Genomic DNA, 11,516 nt, shown 5'->3' with positions numbered 1-11,516 from the left:
TCGGCCATGGTGCATGCATGGGTAGATGCAAGAGGCCAGGCAGGAAATAAGTAGGGCAAGTGGCCAAGGAGAAACGACGAAGGAATGTACGTAGAGCCAAAGAAAGAAGTTAATGGAAGGTAGTCAGCGTGCGTGCATGCGCAGCGTAGGCTGGCTCGGGCCGGGACTGGTCTGCTGATCTGATCAGATCCGGGTCTGGTCTCGTCTAAATCTGGTCTGGTGATTCGGCTCTCGAAACGCTAAAGCTGCGCGCCATATGCAAACAACGCTAGAGCTAGCTATACACAAGTAGGGTTCAGTTGGGAGGGAAAGGCCGGTTAAATACTCCTCCATGTCGCAAACGCACAAGGAGAAGGCGTCAAAAGGGTGGCATCGATCGGCGGTCGGCCGCGACCCGGAGAACTGTAAACCACGCCGCGATCGATCGGTCCGGCTCCGGCCGGCCAGTGTGTGTCAGGCTCGCGTGCATGCATGGTCGCGCGCGCGCAAAAGCCATGCACCGCGTCTGCAGCATCCAGCTACCGATCGGCGTCGCGCACTGGCTATGGGCACAGAAAAGCAGCTGCATGCGGAAAGAGTGTGATCAAGTCACGGTCCGTCGTAGCTGGAGGAGTACCTACGTCCTACGGCTAGGCGCGCTAGCTGACGCATGCTCCACACAAGTTATCAAAAACCATGCACATCTCTGTCTACGCACGCAGGAGTGGCTGGCGAGACGTGTGTATTTAATCCTTCACATGACGAAATTTAGTTTGAGCAGCTTATAATGTTCCAATGAATAAGAGTTACGAGTTATTTTTTCCTAAAAGTACAACTACATAAAGTTTGGTCAAGTTTTAAGAAAAAAAATACATTCCTACAGTCCAAAATCAACATCCATAGATACATCATGAAATATATTTTTTAATTATATGTCTATAATATCATAGTTTTTGGTAGATTTTTTTTTAAAAAATGGCCAAACTTTACTCCAGTTGACTTTTCAGAAAAAAATAGAACTTACATTGGAATCGAGGGAGTACTAGAAAGATGGGATACAACCCATGTACTCATCCTACAACTTCTGAGATCTCAAGACCCATCTACGGTAGCAGCCTAGAGATAGCTTTGAGGACTAAGTTTAGTTTCACATTGTTAGTTGGTAAATTGCTAGTTGCGATGAAGTTGGACTGGTATTATAAGCTGAGATCTTATTCTTATCCTCTCCCATTAAGAGAGTGAGAATGTGAGATAAGAAGGATTTCACACCTCCGGCACCCCCCCACCTCCGCCGCCAACCACGTCGTGTTGCGTGACCCAAGTTCAAAATCGATTTTGTGGAAGACTAAGTTTTTTGCTCGATCCACCGGCTGGGCGTGTACGTGTCAACACGTGTGTGCATGCTTGAAGCGTACCCGACTTTGAGTGTCTTCCTCCGACACATGTCGATTTGGGCGATCAGCCTCCATGTCACATGCTATAGCGAGGGTAGACAGACTAGATCATGTGCCCGTTAGATCATTTTGTCTCCCTCGCCGCTGTGTGCGCATTTGGTTGCACCATCCCATCATCCTTCCCATCCTGACGACTGTGTGCACAAGTGAGAGAGCAGGCCTCAGAAACCCCTTCCATTGAGATCATGCACCCAGAGATACGAAATATGGTTTTTTTAGGGAGCTTCTCGGCAGGGATGGAGCTAGCAGGGGGCTGGCTAGGGCCATACCCGCATATGGTGGATTTTTCCTGAAAAACCCCTTGGTAATCTGTAGATTTGACACATAAATTGCCTAGATTTACCCATATGCCCCCTCCAAGAAATTTTACATGTAATTAGCCCCCCTCGTGTAACTTTCCTGGGTCCGTCCCTGCTTCTCGGCGTGACTGCTTTCTGTTGTTCGAGTTCTTCATTGTCGGCTTACTTCGTCTCAGCTGGTTTGTTGCTTCCTTGCCTACCTCTGCGACCTCGAGAACACTGCAGGCGACACCAACAACGAAGCTGGTGCGGTGACCTTCCGCGAGGTGATGTATATGCGCATCCTCTCTTATTTTGCACTAGTTCTGGTACCATATGTAGATCTGGTAAGTGTACTCGGTCTTATCCATGAGTCAGCTAGTGTTTGCACAATGTTGCTTTCGGCAATTAAACTCACTAAAATCAACTAAACTCACTAAAATGACCTAACACTAAAATGAAGATGCATAAAATGAGCAATCCAGTACGTTGGTGGTAAGTTTAGAAGATTGCAGGAATGGAATGAGAACAAAACGTACTACAAGATTCCTACGACATCCATGCTGGTGGTATACAAGCAGCTTGTGTAGAGTGAACCCAAATGTTCTCCTCTTCGGGAACGGTAGGTATACAAGCAGCCAAAACTAGGAGATGGATACATCAGATCAAGTAAAGTGGCCATCTGTTTCTACATGCTTGTCTTGCACTCCTGCACGGGTCCAATCGGACCTCAACGGTCGAAGCTTGCACCAGCACCTTGGAGGCTTGGATGATGGGTGGGACCATACTAGCTAGTCCAAATGTCCCGTGACCGGGCGTCACTCGAGCTCACTCTCCCTGGTTCCGTGGACCCACTTAGCAGCAGCACATGAAACAGCTAGCGGCTAGGGAAGAAGATGAAGGCAGGAGAGTGGTAGGCTAGGTCCAAAAGATGGTGTAAAGAAGCGCGAGAGTTGGGATCAGAAGCGTGGCTGCGATGGAGCAGCAGCCGAATCGCGTGCAGACAGTGGGAGCGAAAAGTGGGGGATGGCGTGATCTGCTCACGCCACTTCTCTCCTTTGACCGCATTTCAACATCACCCTGCTCCTCTCCATCCCTCCTCTGCTAGGACCAGCCTCTCCCTCACACACTCTCCGATGCGCTTCAACTTGCTACGCTTAGGGCATCTCCAGCGGCGCGACGCATTTTAGCGTCCGCGCGTGTCCGTTTGCGTCGGCCCTTTTGGTCGAAAACGACCGCGCGTCCGTTTGCGTCGGGGGGTGGCTCCAGCGGCACGACGCATTTTTTTTAGGACGAATCATTTTTTTGAACTGAAACATAATTTACAAAAACTGAAACATAACTTACATACTTGAAAACATAAAAAAAAAAACCTAAAACGCCTACTCCTGCGCATCGTGGCCGTGCTGCTCCTCGTCGCTGTCGAGCAACATGACCTCCGGTATGTCCCACGGCCAGTAGCCATCCGGGGGAGCGTACGCCGGGCGCGATCGCGGTGCTCGAGGTTGAGGAGGCTGCGGCTGAGGCGGCGGTGGAGGCGCCCAGGGCTGCGGCTGTGGCGGCAGTGGGGGAGGCGCCCAAGGCTGTGGCGGCGGTGGAGGAGGCGCCGCCGAGTCCAGGAGCGCCTGTCGAAGGGCTTCATCCGCGGACAGGCCCGGCGGCATGACAGCGGTGGCGTAGCGGGGCAACGGCGGCTGCACAGGCGCGTCGTACTCGGAGACGAGGAGGCCGAGCTTGGCCATCTCGTCGTCCATCATGTTGTCGGGGAACTCGAAGTTCCGGCCCTCCGCCATGGCCTGCTGCCATTCGTGGAAGACGAGGCCGACGTAGTCCTCGCTGTCGTCCTTCACCTCCTCGCTATGGTACGCGAGCGCCTCGATGTAGTCGCCGTCGTCGTCGTACACGGCGTGGGCTTCGTCGTCGTCGTCCTCGTCCTCGCTGTCGTTGTGCTGCGGCTGCTCACGTCGCGTCGGCGCCTGCTGACGACGAGCCGGCGGTGCAGGGCCGAAGGGATAATCCCTGTCGCCCATGAAGCCAGCCCTTCGTCTGCTGTCCGTCTCCGTGGACAGGTACGTACGCCAACTCTCCGAGTCGATGGCGTACGCCGGATCGGCGAGGAGGTCCGCCGGCAGATATCGCCTCCTGCGCCGGATCTCCTTGGTCCGCTCAGGCTCGCGCGCAGGTACTGGAGGGATGGGCACCCGGCGGCAGCTGAGCCGCCAGCCGCCAGGCAGCTGCACGCCGGACCAGACGTCGCACGGCACCCATTTGCCGTGCATGAGCCTCCCCACCGTGACGGGGAGCGGCACCTTCTTGCTGCCGCTGCCGTGGGCCTCGAAGTCGTTCTTCTTCCCCATGGCGCAGCGGCGGTTGTGGTGCGAGTGGAGCTGTGGGCGAAGGAGCAACGCGGCCGCTGGACTTTTAAGGGCGGCCGCGCACGGGATACGATGCCATTGAAGGCGCCGCAGAAGCCCAGCCGCCGCCCGTCAGTGCACGCGCAGAACAGGAAGCTGCGGCATTCATGGCAAAGGCTGCGGCGCAGACGCGGAAGCGCTGACCGCGGAAGCGATGGCCGCGGAAGCGATGCCCTCCATGCAGGCTCGCTGCCAGGCGGGCCCGGTGGAGACCGCAGCGGACACTTTGCGCGTCCGCGTAGCGTCCGCCGAGACGCAAACCTGGCCCATACGGCCCGATCACTTTGCGTCGTGCCGCTGGAGAGGGTGCCAGACGCATTTACGACCAAAGCGGACGCAAACGGTCGCGCCGCTGGAGATGCCCTTAGTATAGTAATTTTATTTTTGTCTTGACAAATCATGTACAGTAACTTTATTCATACTCGCAACCAATACAATGCAGGTACACCGATTTGGATCGTTATCCTAGAATTGCAAAGTAACTCCAACTTGATTTGTTGGAGAAATCTTGTATGGTACGGTGTAAATCTTTGCGAGACGAATTACCTCCAAGACTTCAGCAAAGAGGCTCACTTGGAGTAAAGCAACGGTGTTGTCACTCCTTCTTGCAATTCTCTTGCCGTGAAACAAAGTGAGACTTCTTATGATTTAGAACCTGGTTGATTGTCTTCACAAATAACGCCAATTTTGGATCGATGGCATCTGCTAGATAATACTGAATAATATATTGGTGGTAATTAATCTCATAGTTGCATGATAAAGCATGCCCATTCAACTAGTTTTGCAAAGACCAGAGAGCATTGTTGATGTCATTGTGAGAACCCATCATGCCAAAAAAGCGTCTCAAATCCAAAGGCCATGGTGCGCCACGGCTTCAAATACCACACTACAATATACATGATGACCTTTGTACGAACCTTGCCTGGTAAATTGATAATTCTTCATGACCGATGCATGCAATCGATACTTCCAAGCATCCTAGAAAATCTTGTCGCTTCATTATCTACCATGATACGAGATGTCTACTCTTCGTTTCGTCCTCTCAAATAATGTGGCCCAAACTTCCCGACCACTACCCTGCAGGATCTATACATGGATTCCTAAGTGGAGGATTCAGACATGCATGGTACTCATATACAAGATCTCCATGAACTCTATACTCTAGCATCCTCATTGCCGCAGTGCAATATCAGTTGATGAGAAGCCAGTAGTCTTACTACGTCTTTCTTCAACATGAAGTAGGTATCAACTCGTTGTGCATCCTAAATCGTTGGTAAAAAACCTTTGGGGGTATATATAGCTTCTTCGGTGAAATGACCTTCCATTCTCTGCACGTACCATTCAGTCGATTTAAATCTCCTGCATGCAACGTAATCACACGTTGTAGCAGCAGCAAGTTGATTTTTTGAACGACTGTGTTTCAGGGGCGGGCCCACTTCAATTCAAGCAAACATTTCGAAAAATGGACTGATATATAAATGTTCCACGAATATTATAAAAAGAAAAACTGCCCATATTTTACATGAATGTTGAAGTAGTTCCAATGGTTTGGATGGCACTGTTTTTTCATTGGGTCGTGAGTTCAAGCCCCATGTAAAGCAATCACTAGTAGAAAATCTCTCATCAGTACCGGTTCCAGAGGGGCATTAGTATCGGTTGAGCAACCGGTACTAATTATCCGGCACTAAAGGCCCCCCCTTTCGTACCGGTTGCTTACGAACCGGTATAAAAGGCCCTCCACGTGGGCCACCAGGAGAGCTCAGGGCCAAGGAGCTTTGGTACCGGTTGGTAATACGAACCGGTACCAAAGGTTCCCACCCGCGGCAGGGAATTTGCCCAAATCTCTGCCGCGGCAGAGAATTGGTTTTTTAGGGTTTTTGGAGGGGTTTAGGGATATCGGTTTGTTTCATATCGCGTCGATGCACCAGAAACGCGTTTGGGTTTAGGTAGTACATGAAGATCAAGATGATGCATAGCAAGTTGGTGCATATAATATAACACACATGTTATTGCATAAGATCGCAAATTAAGTAGCACTATGCATGAAGATCGATCTTCATGCATAGTGGTACTCTCCGAGGCGTACTCTATATATGTCTATTACATGTAGCATAGTGGTACTCTTCGAGTCAACTATATATGTAACATGTACATCTTCATTCATAGTGGTACTCTGCGAGTGGTGGTATGACGTCCCGAAGGAAAAATCCCGCCAATTCCTCGCCTATTGCTATGAAGCGGTCATCGATTGAGAGCTTGTTCCGCTTTCTTGCCAACTATAAAAGAATAAGATACAAATGAATACATGAAACAACTATTACTGAAACTCAGCACAACTTATGATAACAAAACAAATTTGTGAAGATTGTTTTTGTACCTCTTTATTTTTTTCATTATTCGTTCTCTCGCTGACAATTCTGCGGATGTACTATAAAACGAAGAATCCACAGAGATCGGTCCCCGGAGGTTGTTGCGGGCATTTCTTTACAAGAATATAATTCAATCAAACAATAGTCAAGTATGATAATTAAAAGGTGTGTGGACCTAGGTAGTACTACTTACTTTCGCACGCCATCGCAGCTTCGGTGTCCATTCACGGGACGTATCTTCCTTGATGAAAGTTTGCCATACGCTGCTCGACAAAAGAAAATGCATAAAAGAGTCATCAATTAGTTCAAAGCAGGAAATTAACGAAACAAACCGATAAGAATTAAAATTACCTTCGGAGCATTAAAAAACAAGACACGTATAGTTCCGATTTTTTGCTTAGTGAGTCAAAGACTTCAACTTCTCCAATTTCCAAATTGATGACGAGAAGAATAAAGTGAAACCTACGCACGTTTCAATATGTAGTGTCATATATATAAGTCATTAGTTAAAATTTTGACATACGGTGAGCAAAATATAATGTGTTATAAGACAGTAAGACTCACTCGAAGTTGTAAGGCCAAATTATTAGCTTTTTGTCACGTTGTCGCTTCAAAAACCTTAGCAAAGTCTGCGGTGTATCCTTGTTATAGAGGGGATTCTCTATGGTTTTAACATGCATTGTGTGCGGGTCAATGAACCCAATGTCTGTGATATCGTCCCTTTTGCATTCGAGCATCTTCGATCTGCATAATATAGCGCACAAAAGATTATAATCTGCAGACAATGAACGAGCTGAGCTAAAGACTTCTCAAATTAAATAAATAAATCACTTACAGACAATAGCAACTGATGATTGATTTGTCGAGGGCCCGGAGATTGTATAACTGAAAGAGTTCGGCGAAGTCAACGTTCACACAGGTACTCACGGAAGTAGTGCTCTTCCCTAACTCGCACCATGATAGTCTCGATCCCTTCCTTTGAGGCCTTAAGGTACCACGAATGCAAGTTACGCATACATGTTGGTACCTTCCTGAGATTCTCGACCAAATCTTTCCCTTGAACAAACTGATATGCTCGTTCAGCGAAGGCGTAATCAGTTGCATCTTGTCGAGAACTTTGAACGGTCTTCCCGTCAAACACCTTGAGAGGGGCGACCGATTGAACGAGTTGTTGTCCGAGCTGGTAGACATTGTGTATCCCTTTTATCTCCCTGATACCCGATTGAACGGGTTTTGTCGCCTCGATCATCTTGTCATACGACCTTTCAATAGAACGCGCATAGTCAGATGGCGGCGATGGTACAGGGTCATATAGATTGTCAACGGTACGCACAACTTTCACCGGATCTAGTGTCTTCTCGAAAGGTATCTCTGGCACTTTCGTTGCAAACCATTTCTTCAACTCGGCCTGAACGGCCTCCGCGTTTTCCTCTGGAGTTTTTTCCCAAGGTAACTTCTCAGTAGGCGGCAGTTGTTTCTCCTTTCTAGCTTTCTTCCTAGGCGGCGTACCGTTCCGCTTAACGGACGCTGTCTTACGTCGCGGAGGATCTCGAGATGGTGGACTCACGCTGGGGTCCCTCTCAGGTAGGTGTGGACTTGGCTGCTCACCAGGACTGCCACCAGGAGGAGTCGATGGCATTTGCTGCTCATGTGTAGGAGTCGGTGGCCTTTGCAAAAGGACGACGTACTTCTTCGGCCATAGGGCGAAACCATGCTTGACATCGGCCAGTGTCCTCTCATCTTCACCTCTAGGAATATCAAGCTCCACTGTTTCAAAACCCGGAACAACTTCATCCACCCCGACACGAACACAGCCAGGTGGAATGGGCATATGATGGTGCATTGCTCCATCTTCACTTGGGTACACATAGCCGACCGCAACCTTAACGGACGCGGTCCTGAATAACATATGTAGCTCGCAATCTGTCTTCTCCGTGACATAATCCACGGGGTAGCTTCCTCCACATCCGTCAAGATGCGAGGAACCGACACTGTTTCTTCGCTGAGATGGGGCAGCATCGGCTTGTGGATCCTGTAGAAACAGCGGCTGATCAGGTGCCCTCTGATTTCTCTCAAGAGCCTCCACCCTAGTTAACAATTCCGTTACAATGTCGGCGTCCTTCTTCTTCTTTCGCGAACGGCTTCTATAAGTGTCAGCGCTGTCCGGCCACGCTTCCTTCATGGTGAGACCTGGGCGAGCTCGTACCCGTCCAACATGTTCAGGGTTCCCGAGCGAGTGTCGGCTCGTCATTCTCTCGATCAGGAATGTACTCTCCCTTTCTGACCTTTTCAATTGCATCTACAAGCTTCGGTACAATTGCCTCAATTTTTTCCTTCCATTTTCCCTTCGCAACGATCAGCCCTGTCTTTGGGTCCAACCCTGCCCCATGAGCGAACAACCATAACTTGGACCGTTCGGGCCAGTACCATGTCTGTGGAGTGATTCCATGATCCATCAGTTTATTCTCAAACGCTGTCCACTTCGGAATGGCACTCTTGTAGCCACCTGACCCCAAATGATGCGTAAGTTTCTTCTTTGCAGCATTTTCGGTATTTTTCTTCGATCGGGACACAAAAGTAGACGATTTCTTATACTCCTTAAATGCGTCCCAGTGATCTTTTATCTTCACTAGATTATCATCGAATACTGGATCTTCATTCTTATATTTGTCCCATAAATTTTTCTTGAAGCTCTGGAATTGTATGGCCATCTTCTTCAATGTCCATTCCTTGACCTTATTCTTCTGGCCTTCCGTCATGTCTTCCGGTAGGCTGAACTTTGTCAGTAGCGTGTCCCAAAGAAAAATTTTCATCGTGTCGTTGACATAACTAGCACCACTCTCCGGGTTCTTCGGCTTATGCCACTCTTGAATGCTGATCGGTACATGGTCCGTAACAATAACTCCGGATTGACTTGTAAATTTGCGGCAAAACTCCTTAGGATGAACTGGTTCACCATTATCCTTGAATGCCATGAGGGCTAACCTGCCCTCGCCCTTTAGCACCCGCGTCGGGCCTCGTTTTGTTCTAACAGACTTGCTCGATGATCCAGAAGGCTAAAAGAAAAAATTATTCGTTAATAAGTGCAATACAAATAAATGAATGCATCTAGGGATGAACACAGACTAATTGATACATAGATATACACCTCGCCGGAGTTTGTGATGGACACTTCATTGTCTTTTCTAACTTGTTCAGACTCAAGTCCCTCGCCAAAATCATTCAGAAAGTCTTGGAACTCGTTGTCATCTCCATCGTCGGGTTCCGGACCACGGGCACTCTCATAGATCAATTTCTGCACCGCTTCTTCCCCCTCCTCATCTCGGACGAAGGTGTCGTCCTCCATACCTCAATGTCACTGCAAAATGAAGAAAGCAATTAATAGCATAATCCTGTGAAATACAAACACATATGCCCTCCTTTTGAAATGAATATGCCAAACAAAAACACAAGCATGCCCTTAAAAAAACTTAGTTGTGGTACTTTCTATTTATCCAGATTTCACCTTGTGATGTTCATATGTTTATGTACTTCAAGAACTATCAATTCCAATCCATGCCAACAAATAGAACACTTTGCTCTGTTTCCCTACATTTTTTTTATTTAGTTTAATATTCATGATAAAAGAACTCGGCACGACCATACCTCCTAACAATCTTGCAGTTCATTTGCAGAGACAAAATCAACTTCGAAATTCAGTGCTCAAATAATGTAGAATGGATGCGTTTTGGCAATATATGAACATTATGGATAACAACTGGTGAGGGGCACGTCGGCAATATATGAACATTATGGATAACAACTTCGAAACGGGACTCTTCTGCAGCATGGCTCCGGCGGCAACGGAGGTTGCACCAGCAGCGGCTGTGGCCATCGTGGCGGTGCCGTTCCCGGCGCAAGGCCACCTGAACCAGATGCTGCACCTGTCGCTGCTGCTTGCCTCCCGTGGCCTGGACGTGCACTACGCAGCGACGGCTGCGCACGTGCGCCAGTGCGGCAGCGCGCGCGTGCAGGGCTGGGACGCGCGCACCGTCCGCTCGCTCCACCTCCACTTCACCGCCCTCGGCATCCCGCCTTACGAGATGCCGCCGCCTGACCCCGAGAACCCGATCGCGTACCCCGGCCCGTCCACCTGCAGCCGCTCTTCGACGCCTTCTGCGACCACGCCGCTGCCCCACTCGGGCGACTCCTCCAGGAGCTGGCCGCGACAAACCGCCGCGTAGTGGTCGTGCACGACGGCATCACGGCCTTCCCGGCGTCCGAGGCGTCGCGGCTGCCCAACTGCGAGGCGTACGCCTTCCAGTGCGGGGCGCAGTCGTTCGCCGCGGGGTTCAAGGACCCCGGGCACTGCCTGGTGCGGGCGCTCGGCCTACCCGTCCCGCCGCCAGAATTCTTCTTCACCGAGATGGACCTCGACCTCGATGCGACCAGACCCACCCCGTCGGCGTAGCCGCGGCACGAGTGCATGGACTGGCTTGACAAGCAGCCGGTCTCTTCGGTGCTGTACGTCTCGGGGGCGCGTCGACGGCAAGGTGAGGGGCAGCCGGCCATTTTGTCGAACAACTGGTGGGCGGCCGCGGTTGAGGGCGCCGCGGCACGCGCCACTGCAAGCAGACGGGTGCTAGCTGCTCCATTGCTGCGGCGTCGGCGGCGGTTGGAGCAGGGAGGCGCTGCGGCGTAGGCGGTGGCCGCTGTGGCGGGAGGCGCTGCCGGCCGGAGGAGGGGAGAAGAAGGGGATCGAGTGGGGGAAATGCTCACCTGGTTGCCGGCGGAGGGGGGAGCGGCGGGTGACGACGGCGTGGTCCTCGTGGCGACGGTGAGCGCGTGGTGACGACGGCGGACACGGCGGCGATGGCGAGGCTTCGGGGTCCTTGGCGACGACGGCGGACACGGCGGCGCGTGCGGCTTCGGTGTGTGGGATGTGTGGTGTTCTCGCACCAAAATTGGTGCTGCGCGGCTAAGGGAACGAGGCGAACCCCTTTGGTACCGGTTGGTACCACCAACCGGTACGAAAGGTCTTTC

At 50.6% G+C, this 11,516-nt stretch overlaps 1 pseudogene; it reads left to right on the top strand.

Moving 5' to 3' along the window:
- Nucleotides 1–10,319: 10,319 nt before the first annotated feature.
- Nucleotides 10,320–10,944, top strand: LOC127328888 (cis-zeatin O-glucosyltransferase 2-like; annotated as a pseudogene).
- The last annotated feature ends 572 nt before the right edge of the window (nucleotides 10,945–11,516 follow it).

Source organism: Lolium perenne, chromosome 2, assembly GCF_019359855.2.
Source record: "Lolium perenne isolate Kyuss_39 chromosome 2, Kyuss_2.0, whole genome shotgun sequence".
Classification (NCBI taxonomy): domain Eukaryota; kingdom Viridiplantae; phylum Streptophyta; class Magnoliopsida; order Poales; family Poaceae; genus Lolium; species Lolium perenne.
The sequence above is the reverse complement of the archived record's forward strand: the minus strand, read 5'-3'. Positions and strand labels throughout refer to the sequence as shown.